Source organism: Falco cherrug, chromosome 4 (assembly GCF_023634085.1).
Source record: "Falco cherrug isolate bFalChe1 chromosome 4, bFalChe1.pri, whole genome shotgun sequence".
NCBI classification, from domain to species: Eukaryota; Metazoa; Chordata; class Aves; order Falconiformes; family Falconidae; genus Falco; species Falco cherrug.
In genome coordinates, this window is record NC_073700.1 from 99,175,674 (window position 1) to 99,199,314 (window position 23,641).

At 38.9% G+C, this 23,641-nt stretch overlaps 1 protein-coding gene across 3 annotated transcripts in view; it reads right to left on the reverse strand.

The window, feature by feature from the left end:
- The window catches only part of TMEM108 (transmembrane protein 108), a 167,503-nt gene that overhangs the window by 129,791 nt on the left and 14,071 nt on the right, over positions 1 to 23,641 (reverse strand). The window contains exons 1-2 of one of the 3 annotated variants that reach the window (XM_027814783.2): positions 21,075 to 21,191; positions 19,434 to 19,471 (exon numbers count right to left, since the gene is read on the reverse strand). The exons of 1 other annotated variant lie outside the window; for it this stretch is intronic. The gene's annotated coding sequence lies outside the window, so the exon portion shown is untranslated. Of the gene's footprint in view, positions 1 to 19,433; positions 19,472 to 21,074; positions 21,192 to 23,641 lie in introns of those variants that run through there. One more of the 3 variants, XM_027814784.2, reaches the window with a different exon arrangement.

The window sequence follows — 23,641 nt, forward strand, 5'->3', positions numbered from 1 at the left end:
AAACATGACGTACATTTCAAGGAGTTTCAGCCATTTGTATCGATTCATTTCTTGCAAAGATGGAACACATTTAACCCAACAGAGGAAGGAAAGACATGGAAAGAAACACAGAGTTCTAGATCATTATATTTTAATGTAATAAAGAGATGTAAGTACTACAGAGTTGGCATGGATTGCAAGAAAGGGCCACTGCTAATGGTACCAATACAGCTTTGAGACCTGAAATATCTATGACTGTACATACAATCAAGTACAATGAGTATTCATAATGAGAGCAAAAAAATCTTTAGGTTTTCTCATAAAAAATGAAAGCTGATGTTCTGTGCCATTTCATGTTTCTCAGTTGTGAATGAACTGCTTTTTGTTCACTCCTGCTTTTGGCTAGCAATGGAGGTTCAGCAATATTCCCTTCCCATTTTCACCATAAGCCAAGCCTGGTGACCTAGCTGCCTCATAACAAAAATCTTGACTGAACAAAGAAACCATTTCTCATCCACTTCACATAATGCAGCACAAATGAAAGCCCGGGAAATATTTTATTCCTCCATACTGCTTTTCACAATGTAGCTTTTCAGAAGCATTTCATTTGTCCTCTATGCATTTCTACACAGTAACTTTGTTATCAGCCAGCCCTGGAAGGGCAGGAACTCACTGCTGTCAAAATGTAAGGACACACTTCAAACTGCTTAATGCTCTTGGCAACCTGCAAACTCAACTGCAGCACGGAGAAGTCCATCTCTGGATAAGCACACCTATACTGCAGGGCTCACTGGGGAAGTGGTACACAAAAGCAAGACCTGCTCTCAGGCATGTCTCTCTCAAGTGGGCAAATTCCCGGGAACTAGATGCTGTATTGTTGTTACAAATACTGTAAATTTAAAGGTGTATTCCATAATTAAGAGTTGCAACTTAAAACAACTGCTTGTTCTTAAATTAAAAGACAATGGCAAATTTGTTTGCAAAAGGTGCACAAAATGTTCAGTGGAAATTAGTTTGAAAGAATCTTGATGAGTTTCTACACACGACAAAAACAACAGTGTAATTCAAAGAAACTCTATTGCTGTTATTCCTGTCTTATTTATACAGTCTTATTTCCAGCAGAAATCAGGAACTACTTCTGAAAGCCATCGTGTTGAGTACACGTCTTTCCCCAATACAGATTTTTTTGCGTTTACTCCAGCTTTTTAGTATACATTCGAACTATGGTATCTAGTTCAGTCCAGCTTGATCTACTCTTGACTCTGTTTTTGTCCTTTCTTTTTATTTAAATCAATACCTACATTATTTATCAAAATGTTTTCATAGTCCTACTACAAAGAAGTAGCATCATATTAATCACAAGAGGTGCTCACCTCAGTATAACATTACACACAATCCCCTCTACAGTCTACCTATTTTGAGAAAGTCTATCTTACAAGCCAGCAAAAAGGGCTTACAAGCAGATTAAAGGATAAAACTGCTAACTGTGCTAAAATGCATGGTCGATACACCGTTAACCACAAATCCGTAACTGTTTTGCTGATAAAACATTGCCTAAGATCCAATTTGTTCACATTCTTCATTACATGATCAGCAAAACAAGAAAAAATTCTGCTGTTTCCAAAAGAGCTGTGCTGACCTGCAGTTGTATCTTTATAATTGATTTTCAAATTCCTCTGTTGAGTTTTAAAGTGATTAAAGGAAACCAGCATGGAATTACCCCTTTACGTTCACTTTCCCTTCACCACACCTAATTATGGCAAGTGTTTTGACTTACAGTGTAGGTCTTACAGTTTAAGTGATAAATACCTCCTTCTGCCTGGAACTGGGTGCTGAAACTCCTGCACAACAGCAAAATCACCATGCTGGAATGCTACTTTGCCCAGAGAAGTTGCAGAATCTCCACCTTTTGGAGGTTTGCAAGACTCAGCAAAGCAAAACCACAGTTAACCTTTGGCAGTAGCCCCTTTTGAGCTGGACGCTAGACCACGTGACCTTCAGAGACCTCTTCTAAACACAATTTATATGATCCTATGACTTTGTACTTGGTTGGTGATTAATATGTAAAAGGCAATTCTCCTGGAACAGCTATTTCTGGAGCGCTTCTCGCTCAGTGGAGAGTCTTTAGTGACAATTTGAAGTGGAAGATTTTACTTCATGAGGATGTGTTTGGAATCCTCTGCCATCTATCATCCTCAGAAGTATACTATCTTGTAACATTACAAGAATGTATGCAAAAGGAAGAGATGTTGAAGACACTACTTTCCCCATGCTGACCAGGGCTAAGAAAAAGATCTTCAGTGAGCAGAGTAAGACACAGCCACATGGACGATTAACAGAGATCTGTAGCAATTGCAAAGTCCCCTCCTCATCACAAGCTCTTTCTCTAATTGAATGAAGACATAGGATAACTTGCAAAAATCCTTCAGGTGCTCTGAGTTCCTCATATATGCAAGGTACGGAGTCTAATGTTATAGAAAACATTCACTCACGTACTTGGAAAAAAATAGTCTGTATTATGCACAAAAATGCTTAAAAGTTTTTGCCCCACCTATTTCCATCTTTATTTTTTTTCCTTCAAAATATGATCCTATCATATACAAGGCTAGCCTTGTATAGTAAACTGTTTCTTTAAAAGGGAATTAAGAAAAGCCAGAGCTCACAAGTACTCTTCATTCAGAGCAAAGAGGAATATAAAATAAACCAATTAAACACTAGAATTTTAATATGCATATACTAAAAAATTACAAGTATCTCAAATGCATTGAAACCAAAGTAAAACAATAGATCATTCTACATTCTGGTATCTCCTTAAAAAAATAAAAAAAAAAATCTAGCCTATTAGTAGTTTTTAGTCTAGCCTTACAGTTTATAAACAAAGATTCACTTAAGGAAACAGTCTACAAATATTTTTACATGTGATCACCTCAATCTCCAGACAAAAGTAAGCATTTAACATCTAAATATAAATTTATGCATGAAACTCACCTCAATTTCATAGAAATTGTTTGAGAAAGCATCCATATTATAGCAGCTAGCCCCATCCATTTAAACTTGGTCTATGTTAACCATTTCACACATCACTTAAGCAAAAGTAACTAAAATGATTAAAAAGCTTAACTTGTAACTAGAATTGAGTACGCAAATTTTATTGTTGAAGTTATGCACAATGCTGGAAGCATAAATCACACTTACAGCAGACAGACACTTTGATTTCTCTCTGGAGTACAATCTACTTGGAAAGTCATTGCTGGAAGGTAACTTTTGTGCCAAGGTAGTTTGATATCTAAATAACAGATTTAAAAGCCTTCTTAGTTGATGGCTGACCATAAAAGCATTTGGTCTGTTTGCTAAAATAGTTCAAAAAAGATCAATCATTCATGTAGGAGAGCTCTCATGAGCAATCTGGTGGGTTTTTTGCCCCACAAATCATATCTGATGCTTAAGTGTTCTTCACCTGAAGAAATGAGAAGAAAAGCATTTTATTTTCCAGTATATACATTAATCCAATTATTAGAATAACTCACCTTGAGAACTTTTAATCTGGGTTAGATTAACTCCTTGTTATAAACATACATACATAACTGTGTAGCCTAGTGATCTGCAGTCTTTCTTCATTTGCAGACACACCTCCTGCCCCACCCCACCCCTCCCCAGGTATTTTCTAATGGAGGTGAGACTGAGTCTCAAACAAATTTAAGCCTCCTGACAGTAAACTTACTTGACTTTGACTGTTGTAGAATATTTATAAGTATCCCAGTGGTACCCAGAGATCTGCAGACTGTCAGCTCCATGACCACTGTGCTGCCACCACAAGTCTGCTCATACTGGCATGGGCATGTTCTTCAGTGGGAAACCTTCAACTAGTAACTGAACTCTGTTTTCCTTGTAGATAAAATTACACAAGCCTCACAGATCGAGAGGATAACACTGTCTCATATCTTTTATTTAGGGTTGTTTTTTTGGTTTTTTTTTTTTCAAATTAAAGAAAGCCAACTTTGACCAAAATTATCTGTCTTACAATACCTTACTTTTAAGCTTTTTAATACGTAGATCATAAAAAGAATACATAATAGTCATTACAGATTTTATAGAAAACATTCACTCATGTACTTGGAAAAAAATAGTCTGTATTATGCACAAAAATGCTAAAAAGTTTTTGCCCCACCTATTTCCATCTTTACTTTTTTTTCCTTCAAAATACGATCCTATCATTACATCCTGGTGAGGCATCTCACCTGGTCATGGATCTGAAATCAAAACTAGTCAAAGGCTAATACATAGTTTCCCAACTGAAGACTCTTCTTCCAGCACTCACTCCCCAAGAACCAGGAGCACCGAATTACATGAAAAGTGAGAAGAATTACACTGCCTTCACTGTTCCTGGCCAGTGGTATTAAAACAGACGCCTTCTTTGCATTTCAAACCTGCATTCAGAGCATGAATGCTATAAACCAGCTGGGCACTTTGCTAAGTCAGCTCAAAAAAGGAAGACTGCTTCAGAAGAAATTTCAGATTCCTGCCAAGAACCACTTTAATTTTTTATTTTTTAAAAAAAGCAAACCCTACAACACAAAACAAACCACCACAGTCTAGAAGAACAAAAAAGACAAAGTTTAATGGGCCTGAACATAGATTACATTCTTCCTTCAGTGACATTCATGAAAAATCAAGTCATGTCTAGTTTTAATAGAAATGAAAATATAGTCTCAGTCCATGAGGCTACCAATGAAAAAATCAAGTTTTCACAAGTATGTTCAAAAAGTACCTAGGTAAGTGTCCATGCATTGGTTACCAGAACAAAACCCTCTTTTACATACACAAACAATAGCTTGGCTGTGCATCCTGAGGGCTGTGCTATCTGCTTGTAGGCACAGCAATCCAACATACTTACGCAAATTTGAGTTTGTTTTATTGTAGCAGTGAGCAAACTTTTGCCAGAAAGCCTGTAGTGTTTGTGTCAGCTAGATACTAGGAGGTGCTCCCAGACACTGCAGGATGAGTATGTTCCGTCCCATTGTTTGACAGAGGGCTCTAACTACAAATGCCTCTTTAAAGTCTTGCTTTATTTTAGAAGTTGCATTGGGTACAACCAGATATAGTCAATTCTGTTCATGTATCATGCTGGTATATAGCCCTATGAGAACTCATGCCTTCCATAGCTTGCTGTTTTCACAAACTATTCCATAAACTTACATCTTTGTAAGGTGTTTCATTAAAAATTATGACAAAGTCAGAATTGCCTCTGACTCTGCACAAACTTGATTTTTATCCTGTTATTCATTCATGCAGAATTTCTGAGCTCATCCAGTCCTTACCACTTATTATTTATTCCATGTCTCACATAGCAGAGATGAGAACTCTGTTTTACTTTGGTGTCAGTCCAGCCCTTCAAACTCACAACCTTGTATAAACGAGGCAGAGTGCTAGAAGGGAACCTGTTAAAAACTTTACTGTAAGGACCAGAAACAGGCTATTAATCATCAAAAAAATCTCCTTAATATTGCACAGAAGTAGTAGGGCCAGTTTTGGTGGCAGACTTAAGACGCTACTTTGTAGTCATTTAACCTTAAAACTGTCCTGTGAATTGTGTATTGAATTGAGTCTAGAATCTTGCCACAAAAAACCTCCATACCTTCAAAAATTCATTTAGTTTGTTCAAAATTATTAAAAACGCACAGGAGGAAAACTACTGAACAGAAGAGCGAAGTCCTGAAGTGCAATACCTACTTCTAAAAATTTTCTTAACAGAACATGCTTTTCAACTACAGCCAGTGTTCTACCCAATTTATTCTAATATATTGACTTTTAAGGCCACAGCTGTCATCCTCTGGACTTCATTCCCAGCTGTCCCTTCTTTTTCTTGTAATCAATGCAACTAAAGCTACTGCAATATTTACTTCTGCCAACTTAGTTCACACAAGTCTATTTGCCTTTTTTTTTTTTGTAAAAGTATTTTATTTCTATCTTGGCTTCAAAGTTGAATCAAAACTTTTCGGCTGTATCTCTCATAACTACTTACTGTATATTAAATAAAAAGCAACTAGGCATGAATAACAGAAGTAAGGCTAATTGAAAAGTCTGCTTTTCCCAAGCATGTAATGACCCTGTTGCAATGGCAGGGGATTTGGTAGCTTTGCAAAGCATTTTTGATATTTTCAACAGGCAGAAAACATCTCAACTCCCTAGGCACTCCACTTCCAGCATGCCACCGCTTAAAGGAAAGTATATCCATCTACGCAAACAAAAAACTGGCTGAAGTCAATGCATTAGAGATAACTCATTTTTGTTCCCCCACTCTGTAAAAGGGCAACTGTCTAAAAACATTGTTTACTTTCTCTACAGGTGCCTCTTTGCTTCTCCTTCCTTCTTAGACCCCCAAAACACGGCACTAAATTCAAAGCATCAGAACAAGCCCACCGCAGCCAGAATGCAGTTCTAAGTGCGCATGCATAAACAAAGCTGTCATAAATGTCACCCCACCAGGAGTCCTGGACTTGACTAAATTATTGTAATGAGTTCAGTATCAATCAAATATGCTCCCCTTGTCAGAAACAAAGCCTGGTTTTTTGACTTTTAAAAATAGCTATTAATGTCAATCATGATTTGAAGTCAATCGCACCAGGAGGGCTGTGGTTGGATCTTGAAAATTTTAAGTATGGCATGACAGATGGTAATAGGAAGCCTTTGTTACTCATGCAGCAGCAACAACAACTACTCTGCTGCCAGAATATACAAGGAGAAACACAAGCAGGGCTTTAGGTCAACATTTCCTACTGAGATGAAACACACATAGCAATGAAGGGCTTTTTATTGTACAGGAACACGTGAGCCTCTAATTCTGGAACTTCCATGAAAGCGAGACCTGCATTTCACATACACGGGTTAAAAACCTGCATAATTTTTAAAAAGATACCTTTTTTTATATGATAAGAGATGTATATAATACATCTGCAAAACAGTCCTGCAAGGGAACACCTCATGCTAAAAGCATGTCTGTCTACATGAGCAACCAGCACTAGATGCAGCTATGTAAAAATGTCTATGTAAAAATCAGTGCATCAAAATAACATCAGCCCTGTTATCAAAATGTCTTAAGCCTTACTCCTAGAAAAAGTGGGTGCAGAAGTATATGAGGTATGCCACAAAATATCTATTTTGTGTGTATGTGATTTTCCTCCACAGCATTTTCCTGGGCTGACAATTAGGCTTCCTGTATTGCTTTGCACTTTGCCTTTGATGCCTTCTGCATCATCACTCTGCATTTGAAAAGCCACACAGCCATTTACACTCTGGTTTGATGCAGGTTCTCTCTCTTTGGGCTCCTATGCCCAAGGAGCAACAAGCCAAGCAAAGAACTCTTCCCTTACATCTAGCCTTATACTTTTTGTACCAAGTGGGTAGCTATATTGAATGTGAAGGGCCAAGACTATAAAGTTTCCAGTCTTTAGACACAAACCAACACCTCATTTGGAATGGGTTATCACAAAGATGGCCAAGCATTACACTGAACAATGTGCTCTTTAAAGCATAAACATGACTTGCAAGCATGTTAAAGAAAAGAAACACATGCCTAAAATCACTCTAGCTGCATTATGAAAATATTGAACAGATTTTTGGCACAGGACAACAGCCTGAATTCCTGATTCATCACATACTGCTGTATGTCTATAAAGAAAATAGAGGGTAGGGGCAATGACTCCTTTCGAGGGGACACACAGAAAACACAGGATCTTGTCACTGAACTGGGGTCTACTGATGAAACCACCAAAAGTGACCAAGAACCTGCAACTCTTTCTTTGCTGCAAGCTGGCATATTGCTCCTGAGAACAGTATGGCTGTCAGGCAGCAATGCAAAGGAAAGTGGCAAACATCACTGCATTAGTCCTTACAACACAAACGTCTTGCAATATACAAGTAGCATTTCTTCTAGCCCCCCCTATCTTAGATGATGCATTCTTAGGAGAATGACAAGGTAATTCACCATCAAGCTGTTGCCTCCTCATCACCACCTCTCTTCATGTGACAATCATTGCTGTCATGAATGTTCCACTAAAATTGATGCTTGGTTCCTATCCCTGATACCCAACTCACAGTCTTGCAGCTCCAGAAAAGCTCCAAAGAGGAAAAGAAATCATTTGACAGATCTTGTCACTAAGCTGCTAGCCACTAAGGTGTTCCCTTTTTTACACCTCCTGGTAAGATAATTTTCATTGTCCATACTTTTGGTATTTGGTTTACATTTTGCGCATCAGTCTATGTACCGTGGCATGTAAAGTTCATAGCTATATAAAAAACAACCTACAAAGCAGTCTCTGCAGAACTCCACATATAGCAAAATCAGCCTGTTCAGGTCTCAAGGCTTAGCTCCCCCAAATTCACAAAGATTTGCAACGTATGCCAAACTAACACCACACAGCTTAGAATTCCCCAACAGCACATCAAAACTTGTTCCTCTTCTTCACACAGATGCAATCGAGAGGCACGTCTACCACTCATCCCTGAGTGAGACATATAAAGGACTTCCAACAGATTTTTTGCAGTCTCTGAAACTCTGTCCTAGCTCTCAGTGAGGTTTTCTGCCTTGATCTTACAGATCTTGAGTAGAGCACAGCACAAGGTTATAATTCAAGGCAGGCACTGCTCAGTTGTCTAAGCCTTCCAATTAGTGTCCATCATGTGTTCTCATCCTCAAAAGCTGTGCTACAACACTGCAGCTGCTTAGGTGGTAAATAAACAATTCTTTGTCATCCAAGTGTCCAGGATAATGCTCTCTAGTCATGGGTAAAAACAGGTAAGCAGAGCTTCCCGGAATAAGAGGTGGAACACAGAGATCATTAAAGCAAGAAAAGGTCGGTAAACAACTTGCCTTTCCTCAGACAAAACAGGTGAGAACACTTATTCTACTTTCCATCTCTGTTTTTTAATCTTCAGCTTTCCAAGTGAACCCACACCAAGCTTACACTGAAGTCGGCAAGGGAGAACATAATCCTATTTATGAACTGCAGACCCCATGGGGGAGGACAAGCAATGGGACAGAGTGTGCAGTCAACGTGACTGGGTAATTCCTTGCAGCTGAGGGCCTCAGAAGCCTCAATATTATCTGCCTCACTTTGATGTCATCTGTTATGATAGGCTTTGATTTCAATTAGGGCTACTCTGTTTTCTTCTTTATGTCCTTTTTTTACTGTTTGAAGAGCATACAGACAAAGAAAACAAGAAAGATACGATTCTTTGTCGGGAATTTTTGGACACTGAACAGCCATGGTCAGAGAGGACTAGCTCATATCTAAAATGCATTTGAAAACTGTAGGCATCCCGATCAACTGCACAAGACCTGCCCTGTGGATTAAATATACCAAAGTGCAGTATGTTCAGTATCACTAGAAATGAGCAGAACTGCTGCGCTTGTCCAGGCCACGACTCACATGCAGTAAGGCCTAGGTACCCATTGAGAGGCATGCTACTTCTTACTGGCTGACATGAAGCAAATGCACGGAAGATTGATCCCTCATTGTTTATGTTTTGCTTGTAAAAGTTGAGGAAGAGACGTTGAAAAAACATTACCTACTTTGAAAGGGAAGAATTCAGTCAGTTGTTTTTTCCTAGAGAAACTGCTCGCCTATCTAGCTAGAAAGATTATCTAGCCTGCTCCGTTTCTCCAAATAACTGCCCATCCCAAGATGCAATGCACCTTCAACTGACATCCCTAAACAAATTCAGTCTTATATAATTTTTCCTCAAAATCTACTATCTAATGCACATTTTGAATAACTGGGACATTTCTAATGCAGAGTAATAAGTAGTCCAGCATTCAGAGCAAGCTTTCCTCAGGCACCAACCTCAATCCAAACAATTTATTGTGGTTTTCATTTTAAGCCACTTCTAGATCTCTCCATTTCCACCAGCCTGCAAATAAGCTACTTTTTTTTTCCCACCCCCCAAGGGGGCACTATTCACACAGTATTTCCAACTTTGCTAGAACTAGGACATAAAAGGTGCCAAAATAATCCAAAAAGTCCCATCCTATTGACTGCTGCCAATTTGGATTCTCTGAACTTAACCATACTGGAAATGGCTATTTAACCATAAGCTTAGTATATTTCCTCTGAAAAAACAAGGCAAAGGCCCAGATTTTTCAAGTGATTTGTCTTCAGTTTATTACCAAAGCTGAGATCATTCCTAAATCCTACAAAACAGCCTCTATGGTCTTTAGTGCAAGCTGGCTTAGTTCTTCTTGCTATGTAAGCACTTGGATTTGACATTTCTTTCCAATAAAGTGTTCTGTGCCACATGCTCTTGTGTGAAAGGAGCTATAAGAAATGTTATCATTTCATCTTACAGTTTTAGCCTACTACTTTTATTTTTTTTTTTTAAATGCCCAAATAGGTGAAATTCCTGGATCAATTTACTGTGAAAAGCTACTTCGGATGTGGAGTAGGAAAAGAGGGGGAAGGGTGGGTGATGTCAGTTTGATAATACAGTTGCTGGAAGAAAACACATTTTATATGGGTAGCAAGGGTCATCAATAAAAACAGTGGACATCATAAAACACTGTTACAATATAAATGTGGCAACTATTCTGAGATAGGGCTGTTGGGTTTTTAACTGCACCATGAAATACGACATTTCCTAGTGGTTTACGCCAGTTAACAGGGGCAGGGCCATATTCAATGTGTGTCTATTTCTCTGCTTACAATAAAAACATTTCAGGTCTCCTTCATTATTTAAATTTTACAATTGAGTTGTTCACAGCTTCAGTCAGGTTTAAGATTAGCAGCTGGGCTATGACTGTCATAGTCAGATATTCCACTTCTCCTTGGAAAAATGCTGTGTGAGGACATGGCTGAATTACAGTCAGCTTTCAGTTGCTCTTCGAACAGATTCATCTTTCTGGATGCTTGGTAAGTGAATAAATACAAGAGATGTGGGGGGAAAAGGAAAAAAATTGTCTATTAGAAATTTAACGTATAGCCTAGGCAGCAATAGCAGCTTGACAGGTCAGGCAGATGTACAGTTGGTACCCCCAAAAATGGACAGAAATCACTATCTCCGTCTTCCTGACTCAGATCCACTGACACAGTTACAATTAGGTAATTATTAGGAAACTGTCCAGGATCTTCTAACCTTGATGGAAGTTGTATTGTGCTGTTATTAGCAAGCAACCCAAGGATGTGAAGTGTGTTTTTCCATGGGTTAAGGATGATGCCAATTTTACCAGATATTACTCAAATCAGTTCAGCCGTGTTCTCAGTGGCAAAACTCTGAAAGAGACCAGAGCTATTCCTTCACAGAAAGTACTTTGACATCAAAACAGAAATTTAAAAATGGAGCCAGGACTTTTACCATATTTCTACAACAAAAGTATTAAAAAAAAAAATATTTCATCTTAAGAACCACAAAATATAGCTATTAAGTTCAAAGAAAGCAAAAAAGTGAAATTTTATATGCTTGGACACACAAAAAAAAACCCCAACCACAACACAGTGAAATGATGCTCACTGTACAGAAAAAAAGTACCATTACAGGAAAAAGTCTGTCGTAAAAAGATAAAATAATAACCCAATATATAGACAATAGCTAAAGAAGTTTGGTAATGTTATTTCAAAAAGCATTCATTCCACTGGATTGCTTTAAAAAGTGATTCTTTCACTGACATCCTGTTTCCTAAACAGTATTTTTCCCCCCGTACCTTAATAATCCTAGAAAAGCCCACTATCCAATTACTTCCCTGGGTAAGAGAACACTGTGCTGTGGCTCAGAGCTATGAACCAGACAGACTGGCCAGCCAGTTTTTGCCAGACAGAGCCTAGAACAGGCAAGTTCTGCCTGCATTTTCCTCCATGGAGGAAATAAATTCATTCTTTCCATTCTAACCAGTTATGGAGGCTGTTCTAGTATTCCCTCCTGCAGTTAACTTTTGGGAGGAAGAAAAAACATGGAATACGATGAATAGTTTATTGTGCTGAAGCATGGCAGAGTAATCAGTGTAGATCGACAATCACTAGCTTCAGTTAAGCTGCATGGCTTGTGTAAATTAAGCCTTTAAATAGCCCTGAACACACAGCATATGTCTAACACATCCCGACCAGCCATTGCATGGCCACTGAACATAGAGCTCCAGCTGCTGTTCCTATGACATTGAAGTTGTCAAAGGCATGCCAAACAGGCACTCAGGGAATTAGCCAGCACTTTTGGAGACAGCATTAACCGCTCAGTGTGTGGATTTCACGAGTCTAGAAAGTACAGAGGAATCTGACAAACAAATCCAAACAATTCAGGTTATGTGAGTCCCAGACCACCACAAGACAGTGACAGGTCAATCTGCTTAGTTGAAGTACTTTCTGGTATCAGAAAAGCACTGCACACACTAGAAGAAAAAAAAAAAGTATCATCAGCAAACTCTCCATTTGCTCTCCATCCCCACAGCATGTGAAACAGAGCAGAATGAGCCCTTGGGACACAAGGGCGGTCTTCCTGTACCACAAATAACACCATGAGAAACTATATCCAGCAGCAATGTCACCCACATGAGGGTCTGTCTCACCTCCCTCTGATACCCAGAATAAGGCTGTTACCTTTTGTGCCAGAGACTATTGGTCCCCTTGAAGACTTGAGCCTGCAAGGTGAAGGTAATTATAAGCTTTACATGTTCATCTTTCCCCCAAACAACCTGAATGAACCACATGGTTCCGCTGCTTGGGCCCTGAATTAAGGGCCTGAACAAATCACGAGCTCTGTCCTGGGCTTGCCTGCCAGAAGAATGCATGCAGTTACCTCCTCTGCAGAGCATTAACATCTGCTTTAGCAGCAAACCACGATTCCAATGAATGCTAAAACCCACCAGGTTTATGTAATGCTGGACAAGATGCTTCTCCTTTCATGTTTTAGTCTACAAGATTAAGCCTAGATAACAGGAGAAAAATATTTGAAATTATGACTGCTATGGGATATTATTAACTAGTTTTTTAACATCTTTATTAAGGAAGTTGTAAAGATCTCAGGGAAGCGATGTCTAGAATCCTACGCTTGAGCATTTAATCTTTCTCACTAACAGGATGTTACTACCGTTTAGACTGTGACTATTCAAAGACAAGCAGCCAAGCATATGTGAAGGGGGTCTGCTTGACCACTGTGTACCTTACAGAATTATTTGTACAACTTGAACTCAGTAGAGTTATCTTAGCATGAAACTGGCATAACACAGTGTCTAATCAGTCTTATTATCCTAAATTCTCAACTGTTTCCTGGTAAGCTGCATTTATGTCTTAGCTGATTATCCACTTAAACTATCAAGTACCAATTACAAAATGCAGTAACATTAACGTCACAGATGCTTGGATTCAGAGAGAAGAAACCCCAGATCATTTTTGGGATAACAAGTTGCACTACAGAGGCAGCAGACCTCAGTATGAAATGTCTGTCTCTGTGGTTTAAAATAAATTCATTCTTGTGTACAAATTACTCATTCCTAAATAAGACTCTAATTAGTTAGAAATAAACCATGGTATAAGTTTGCTCACAGCGCTACTGCAAACAGGCATTAGGATCACATTCATATAATGGCATTGGCAAGTGCAATTCCTTGTGCAGTCAACAGGAAAGTGCATCTTTTAAGCGTTGTTTTATGGCTGGTTCTCATGGAATAAAGCCGCAAGAATCTTGTTTTCCTTGTACAGAGAGGTCTGAAAAATTTAAGCAGTTTTGTTGAAGACTGCTTGCAACCTGCCCCTGTCCACTTTGCCAACTGAGCTCCCCAGGCTCAAACAAACTGCAGACATTCAAAAGAAAAACTTGTTCAAAGCATTCTCTTAGCTCCTGAAGGCATGGTAAAGTCAACCCAAAACACCATAGTGGCACTGTCAAGATCAACATGTCTCACTGTGCTTCCTCACTGCCTGTGTCTGACCTGACCTTACATTATCGTTGTAACATCAGCTTTCCAACTTTCCAGACCCTTCGGAGAAGGCCAACCTGTTGCACCCTGGGCACTGGAAATTAATCAATGGTGCTAAATCGTTCAAACGGTTACTGGCTAACTTTTGACAATGCTTAGGCACACTTTGGGAGTTAGCAACATGCAGATAGAACCCCAAGCAAGCAGTTTACAGGTGGCTACCTTCCGGAAGCTAAAAGAGTTTACTTATATAAGGACAAGCTACATGTAGCTTGCTGTGCTCAGGGCATGCCAGCCACATTTATTTTATTAATACTGATGCAGCCACACTGGCTAGGTAAGATAAACAGTTCCCAGCTGCAGCGTCACAGCACGTAGGGACATGGTTTAAGCAATGGACTTGTAAGTCCTGGGTTAACGGTTGGACTTGATGATCTCAAAGGTCTTTTCCAATCTAAATGATTTTCTGATTCTATGATTATCCCTTGCAGCATGGCCTAATGGCATAGGATAAGTTGTGGCTCCATCCTGAACATCCAAGAAGAAACATGAATCAAAGCAGTTGAGATGTTTGTATGTCTTGATCTAGAAACCTGGGTCTTTTAGCTCAGTGTGGACAAGCCAAAGGTTCATCCCCAGTAGGCAGCAGCTCACCATGGGCCACTCATCAGAAAGAATGCTCTGTCTGGGAAGACTGGTGTTTTGTCCACTTTCAAGCTCTCACCAACTTTGCCTTAGGTCCCCCAGTTGTCTTCCTTCCCCTGCATATTGCTTTGAAAACATTATTTATCTTTCTTTGAGAAATACTGCTCCCTTGTATCTTCATGGCTTCTTAGCTCTCCCTTCATGCCATCTGTTGCCTCTTGCCTGCCTCCCTGCTGACACATAGGCTTCTCTCAATTGTGCAGCAAAAATGCATTAAGGGAATTATTTTCCTTCTTGCTTTCTACTCCATCTGAACAACACTGTCACAAGGACAGCTGAAACTGAGGAAAGAGAAGGAAAAAAATAAAAGAAAAAATATGCAGAAGATACAAAGCAAGGGGAATGAAGCCTATAGTGCTGTGGAAAAGCAGGCTGGTGTTATTTCTGGTAGATCACTGTAACTTGAATAGTTTTTAAGACAGTGTCATTAAATGGTTTAAAAATTGAGTGCTGTGCAAATGTAATTGGTAGGAGTAGTAGGAGAAGCAAGTGTTCAGAGAAGAGCTGCTATAATCTAAAAAGTGCCATCCTGAAACTGATCAGCCATCCATCTACCCGGTATTCTGTCTTCAATGAAAAGCATGTCTGAAAAAGCCATTTATTTCCCCTCAGGACCTAATCCTTGGCTACTGAAAAATCTTCCATTTTAAAATGCCAGTGGCTTAACAGTGAGTAAATATCTAGGGCTTTAGAAGAGAGAAAGAATGAATTTTGACTGCAGTGACAGGGTAAGAGTACAAAAAAATAACACCACCACCCCCCCCCCAAAAAAAACAACTTTTCTCCCCATACTTCCCCCTCCCTCCAGTGCTCTTCTAATGCACTAAGATGAATATCACACCCATGTTTGCTGCCAAGCCAAAACAATACATAGTAAATGTCTAAAAAGACTTGAGGAATTACTTAGCAGATCCCAGCAGGTTTCTTCCAGTCCTTTCCATAGGGCAGTAATGATGTGCTCTGTAATTGCACTAGGCTGAGGTGCTTGTCTGCATTCATTTCTACATCTGCACCTATCTACATACAACTTTTCATTCACAGTTCCCAAAGTTTTACAAATAACCTGTAGAACCCTTTATTAAACCAGCTAACACAACCTTCTTGCAGACACACATACTGAAAAGCAAAGGTACTTTGTCTCAGAGAGCAAACAAATCAGCTGGGAAGTTGGGAACTCTGACTCCACCTCCTCCCCTTGCTCAATTTGCCAAGCCACATGCACATGCCTCAGTCCTATTTATTTCACCTTCCCTTCTCCCTTCCATTCTTCTTGTTTCATAAGCAAAGTGCTTTTGTCAGCACAATTCCTTAACGATAAGACCAAATGGGAACGAACATCTAACATTTCTTTTCAAAACTACACATAAACCGTTTGCCTTTCTTATTTTTCTTTTTTTAATCGTGCAGAGATAGTTATCTGGCCAGAATTCAGAAGGCTGGGCAAGCAGCTTCAGTTCCACAGGGACAGGAAGAACAAAATTCAGTGGATGGATCTGCTAATCAAGGGATAAATGCTGGATTGTACGTACTTCAGTAATCACTTCCATCAGCTGAGTTAAGTGACAATAGATGCTCCAGAGGCTCAAGCTTTATACTTCAGTATGCTTTGCCCTATTAAATAAGCAAAGAGAGTACAAAAACTTTCCACTTGGAGAAGGAGCTCACTTGAAGCACTTTCCCACTGACAATTATTTCTGGAAGAGATTAAGTGTAATTTGGGGAAAAGTAAAGGAAACATCATAAAAGTAATCTTTTAAATATAATTAAAGTTTTAGTTGAGGAATTAAGTGTGGTGGACAGCGGAAGAGAGGAGGAAGGAAAAGTTTTAGCTGGATTAAGAAGAATTTAAATGACTAGGCTGGACTGCCTGGTTTTTTCCAAGTAGATTAAGAGTTATAAAAAGGAAAAGGACTCATACTACATGAGATCAGCCTCTCCCTCCAGATTACAAGGAGTTTAGTAATTATAGTTATGGAACACTGCCACTTCCCTAACTAAGGGACTGAAACAACAACTTCTCACGTCTGACAACCTACTCACCACTGAATTTTCCCTGGAGACTGGAATGCAAAACCCCATGTTTAGTGCTGAGCCCTAAAAACAATCACTTAATAAACCACCTGAAAAGACTCTGTTAATCTATAAAAGGGGTAAGCAGTGAGAGCTCGAGTTAGGAAGTCTTGCTGACTTGAGGAAGCAGTAGTCTTCCAGCAAAGTGCAGCTTTTCCCTTTATAAACTCTGTTAGTTAAAATAACCTGTAGCGTACTTACCCACTTGACTGGTTGTGCTCTCCTTGGCAAAGAGACAGTCACATGACTACATAGCTAACATTGAAGAAGCAATGTCTCTACCTGTTCAGACTCTTGTAAGTCAAGGGGTCATATGCCTTCTCTTCCAATTTCACCATCTAGCCATTAAGGCTTATACACTGTTCCATTACTACATGAAATACATAAAATTCATCTTGATCAATTTGGCAAATGTCATTCTACATTGATGAACTACTTACTGCAACAAAGAATAACCCTCTTACTAAAACTCATGTAAGAGCCTGAATCTTACCTAGAGAGAAAGAATAAATTACGGGCAATCTGTCTTTCGAGTCACCAGAAAGTGTATTAGGCAAAACAATGGAAAATATGACACCAGGAACAATTCATTGCTGTGCCAAAGCAGGATTAAGTTATCTATCATCTTTTTAATCATCTGCCATTGGATTATATGAATTCAAAGACAGTATAAATACACTGTAATTATTACTTAAAAAAACACCTGAAACTACTGGTATTTCATTTAAAAGATCAGAACAGATAAATTATTTTGAAACTAGATTCTGATACTCCTGTTTACACCAAGTAGTACATTTGCCAAAACTGACCAACTGTAACAGCTGTGGGAGAACATCTGAGAGGACATTGACTTAAGTGAGCAGCTGTGAAATTGCATGGTCCTGAACCAAGAATAAGTACCAGAAAGTTGTCTAGTTTTTAAGGTAATTTATTATCTTATTAGACTTTTCTGGCACTCTGCAGTTAGATGTTACATTTCAAATTATATCTTCACTGAATAAAGGGGAATAAAAACATCAATAGTTGAATTCTTCCTTGATATGAAGATAAAGGATTAGAAAGAAAAGCTAGGGACAGGACTAAACAGTATTTGCCATTCATCCCTGATGTACAACACTCTTGTACTGCAAAATAACAGAAGAAATTTGTCAAAAATTGGGCAAAACAATTTTAAAGTATGCTAAATAACGCTGTATAGTACAGAAAGTAATAAAAAAAAATAATCTCCATGAGAAGAATTACAACTATAGACACTGTACAAAAACATTGTAATTAAAACTATGATCATTAATAGCCCAGGGCCAAAATCTCTCACATTGACTCATGAGTAAATAGGAGAGGGAGTATCTCCATGTTTATTCTGTTCCAAAACAGAAACAAAAAAGCTGCTTTACCTCAGTGAATGACACCTTCTGGAGAAGGCCATTTAACAACAATGTTATCCATGCTACAGGGTACCACTGCTTTGGAGCCAAGAAACCAGTATCACATCTAACACAAGACCCGCTTACTTCAGCGATCTCTAGGGTCACTGCAGGACTATACAGTTTCTAATTAACCCTACTTTCTTGCTGTCAAATCTTTGTCATACTCCTGTAATCAGTCCTGTCCAAATCATTGAAAACAATAGTTGAAGTTGTTTGGTGTATTTGTGCAGTTAAGTCAACAGAAAGATTACTGTTAATTTCAGTAAGTGATCCTCCATGCTTTTTCAAAAATATTCACGATGTAATCTATTTTCTGCAGTCAAGACATATGCATAAATTACTGAAGATTGCCTTGTACTAAGTAGGGACCAGATTATCCTTCCAGCAGAAAGTGCTGCATAAATGGCAGAAAATTACCCTAGGGATTCCCTTGAGGTGGTACCTCCACACCAATTAAAAAAACAATCCAACAATTAAAAAGAAATAGACTATCACAGTTCAGAATACAGAAGCAGACAAAGGAAATAAATTCAGTCGTGGGACACATCCCATCCCAGAAACCAGCGGACATCTGTGAAAGACCCTGTATGAGTTCCAGCCCTTACACACAGCAGTATGGTATCAACTAATTTTTCTGTTACTGAACAGTATTTGTGGTCAGTATGTTATTTTGGATAATGCTGTTGCAGCAAAGCAGTGAGCAGCTGGCTATTTAACAATAGGAACTGGGCAACCCCTCTTGAAATAAGAAACTAAACTTTCATTAGCCACTTTTCTCATCACATTGTGTATGCCGTGAGGGAGATCCGAACAGAACCCACCTCTGCAGCTAGTTACCGTATTTAGAAAGGGTCTACAGTGCCAGAATGCAAAGTGGTGGATTACTCCTGACCTTACATGATTACCCAGCTGTCAGCTACAGACTGTAAGCTCCAGTGGTAAAGAAATCTGCTTGAATAGTCCTTTGGTGATCATGTTTCATGAGTTTTGCTGTATTTATAACACAGTAGGAAAAAAATCTGTATTAGACCTGACATGATAGACCCACCAATATTAGAGTGGAGCTGTGCAGGCTCTCTAAAGAATGAGAATTTTAGCCTTGAACATCTATATAAAAAAGAGGGTCGTGGAACAGGCATAGGAGAAAAAACAAAAAACAGTGGCTGTGTTTTGGTTAACTACTGGCTTGCCTTGCACATCAGTAAGGGCATTCTATTAAAAAATACCCAAATGTTGTCAATTTTCATGCGCTACCAACTACATGGCAAGAAGCAGTTCAGTATGATTCCTACTATATCTAACTTGAAGAAAGACAGTGCCAACCCCCTATGGAAGAGATTTATGGCTGCAGTTACCTTTCACTTAGATGTTGATCTAGGGCCAGGCTGTTTCTCTGCAACAAAGGTAGAAAGAAGTCAGGTTAAAGTACACACACAGAAGAAAGTCCTAAGGGTGGAAACACTGCCCAGTGATGAATTCACTCTCCCAGAAGTTAAGACTCCTGATTTCTATTTTTGGCATTCCTGTTGTCATAGCATTGAGGCATTGGGAGAAGGGTATATGATATGTGATGGGGCTAGCTTCCATGATTTTACCCAGCACCATTCTTACAGTCATAAACAGCTGCACTAATTAGCATATAACTACTCACAGAGCACTGCCTAAAGTCAGTCAGATACTGCCTCAGAAGGGTATTGTGAAGTTTAATTAATGCACACGAAATACCTGACAAGCCTGACACTGGTTCTCTGCATCACTGCAAGGTAGTATGCCACAGCTGCAGAACACCGTTACTGGTAGTTTAAAGAAAAATAGCAAATGATCCCCTTGATAGACTTGAGTATTTGCCATAACCCACTAATGCATTTTATATCAGACAGAGAAAATGAAGGCGATTCAGTACAACATGAGGTTAAACTGAATATAAAAAGCATTGAAAAAAAATATGTGGAAAATATTTTACAGCTACCCTTCCTGCAGCGTGTCAGTGAGTTATCCTCTCCTCACATAAAAACTTCTTAGTTACAGTCTTTGAATATCTCCCCTGGATAGTTATCCATGTCAGATTTCAGAATATTAGATTAAACAAAGAGCTTACACTACTTGCACAGAGTGTGAAAATCATCCTCCCACCTCCTCAATGCCTTTCCCAACTCACTCTCCCAAGCTCCTGCCTCAGAAACAAACTGCAACAGCTGTGCTGTCAGATTGAGCATCAGACTGGTTTTGTACAATTAGGTGCCGATACCTAAAATCACCTATTCCTTGAAGAAAAAGGCGCTGCTGGCAGCCATGTATCCAAACCCAATTCTTAGGGAGCCCTGCTGGTACACAGTACACTATGGTTCTTGAAAACTAAACACACATTTTGGGAAGCAGCCAATTATTTCTTTCTAATCTTAGATAAAAAAACATACCCCTTTGACAGTCTAACACTTTGTACATTTCATACATAACTTTCATCTACAAATCTTAAAGCACTTCCCAAACAAATCTCTGTGCAGCAACACCACACCTTCCATAGGAAATCCACCATTATAGACAAAGTGTCAGATTTTAACACGTCTTGCCACATTTGATATTGACATGGATAGGTCCTAATGGTAGCCTTCAAATCAGCCAGGGCTAGCTGCCTAGCCCTTCTGTTAATTACACTGAGCAACAATCTCTGTGTGGGGTTTTTAAAGATCCTAAAAGCTTTTTACATTTGTTCATTTACTAGCCCGTTACACAGGAAACTTGACAGAAGCAGCAGAACCATTCTCTTCACTTGCATTCAGTTATTCCTTTCACTATGAATTATAAGATCTTAATAAATTGATCTTTGATATGAACACAAGTTTCTCTCAGAGAACCACATTTTTTTTAAACACATTCATTTTTCCACATTCCTCCCTGGTCTACTGCAACAGATGCACGTTTTAGGTGAGACTGCCTCTGATATCTATAAGGGGAAAAGAGCTGCAGAAAAACATGCAGAACAGCTTCCTCCATACCTGGAGACTTCCATTGATCACTGCAGACAGTCTTCATACTTGAGTCAACATTCTAGGAAAACTTCCAAGGAACATGCCCCTAACAGATTTCACCACATCACTTTCCTATGCCTCCTCTACTCATGCAAGAGAAAAAGCATAACCCTTCTTTCCCAGAAGCTGCTTATGTGAAGAGAGAAAGAAGGGCAGTTTTATTAGGACTCCTTTACTCTGATCTGCTCTGTGTACAGTGCATGCCTCAGGTCATTCTATTTTGGTCTTTTATTCCTGAGGTTGCTTTAAAATAAGCCGCACCACTTACATCAGAGAGAAACCAGGTATCAGGATTTCTTAACCCATTACTGGATGAGCTATTGAAAATTACTACCTCCACTTCTTGAAATTTCAATTTTCCAAAAAATTTCCTTCACTCCTCCAAGTCTGGGTCAGGCATCCTGCAACTTGAATCATGAGTGCAGCAACATTAAATTAGAAAAGATGCCGGAGAGAACAAACCTGGAAACTGTTAAGAGATACCCAGCAGAAAGTCACTGGGAAGTTATATACAAGTGTGTGAAGAGCACAAAGTACTGTTTCCCTATACATACATGTAATTGAAGCTGCAAGAGACAAGCATGATGTTACACATGCATGTCTAGTAAGTTTAGCACAAGAAAACAGGAATGCTAGCTGAATTCCCTTGTAGATGAAAAGACGTCGTGTAAATCTTTCTGATCTGAGATTAGGTAAGACAATAAAATGCTAACTACCAACATGGAAATGTGCTTGATAGTTTTGTGACCAAGAAGCAGAATATTTTTATTTCTTTACAAAGCAAAAGTTCATGGGATGACACAATCCCAGGAAAGAAACACACAGAAGATCCTCCTTAGTGTAAAGCTGGATAAAACCAGATTGATCACCCATAAGCAGACAGCTAAAATTAACCTGGAAAGGCGCAGTAAGATGAAGGAAGAATTTCAACAGCCTAAGGGGAAGGGTAGAAGATGTCAAATTCTCCAAAAGAGGAAAATTAAGGCAAGACATAAACGTATAGAGTTTGAAAGATGAAGATAGATGTAAGCTACTGCTGAGGAACAGAAAACTGAAGAATACAGTATTATTAAATTGCCAAAGAAAAGTCCAAAGTAAGAGTAGTGTGGTGGTTCCTGCCAACTGGTACCTGACAGCCTCCATCCTGAAAGCTATTAGGTTCTGTGGCAGAATGAGGAAATATAGTAGACTGTGTGCCTAAGACAACAGCATGTTAAGTGAGATTCCACTCAAGGACATGAAAGTTTACATCTGAAAAGAGAAAGCAACAAATGCAAGTTAATAAGCCTACTGTGATAGGTAAAACATCCTTCTTCAGTTTAAAGAAAAGCTCTTAGAACTCTTAGAATAAGATTTTACATGCACCATTTTCAGTGAACGGTTTCCTGTACTGTAAAACAACACATAAGCAGCTAGTAGAACAAATCAGAGAGAAGACTAGTGTAAGGTGAAACTCTGCAGTAATTCTTAGCTTTTGAAGTCTCATCTGGAGACTAGTGTGGAAAAGAAAAAAAGACTCAGCATAAAAGGCAGAGTAGCTGAACAACCTGAAGTTTATAGACAATATACCCTGCCTCCAAAATCTAAGCTGAGCAAGGAAAGCCAGCAAGGATGCAGCTAAACGAGCAAAAAGTACAATTCTTCATTCAGGAAGCATTCAGGAAAAGGACTTGGAAAAATAGAACTTTCAAAAAACATCAGATAATCTCTTCTTTGAATACCTATAAAAGGAAAGAATTATGACACAGATGTCATCAAAAGCCAACCCCAAGAGAGGATTTAGGATATTAAATACTTATTTGGTACTTCACTAAGATGCCTAGACAAAGCTTCCTGCTGATTACGTTGTTCAAACTAAACCAAAGTCACATAACAACAGTACTCTGCATTTTTAACTACCTGGATCTTCAGCAACTGCACATACATTTTTTTCCTCTCATTTCATTCCCAAAGTCAAATGAAGCTAGTACTACTACTCCATTTAATCACAGGAAAGATTTAAGGTGGATAAATTAGGTAATTTGTCTAAAGCCACACAAAAACACCCAGTCAGATCTTGTGAGTAAGACCATGCTTAGGCCATCTTTGTCTCACTTCCTAGCAAACCACCATTCCTTCCTCCGACACAGTTTATCATACATTCATTTTCCCATGCCTTTTAACACACATTTAGAAAGCTGCCAACAATTTGGATCCCACACTGAAATGCATGAAAACATGATTTTACAGAACATTCAAAAGTCAAAATCTTTCCCCGCTATTTAAGCACTTTGATTCAGCACTCAGCCAGCTCTTTGCAGCTATAAACAACTCCAACTACGTGCAAAAAAGGTTGCTGGCTTTCACTTGTGAAACTTCACATGATGTGCTTCTGCCTTCCTACTCAAGCATTCCTTTGACTTCTTCGCACTGCTGTTGGCATGCTAAATGCCAGAAGACACTTGTTTTAAAAAAAAATTACTTTGCATTTGCTTTTACAAAGGTTTGGTTTTAAGTAGTATACATCTAACTAAATCTAAGCAATGAGCACATGC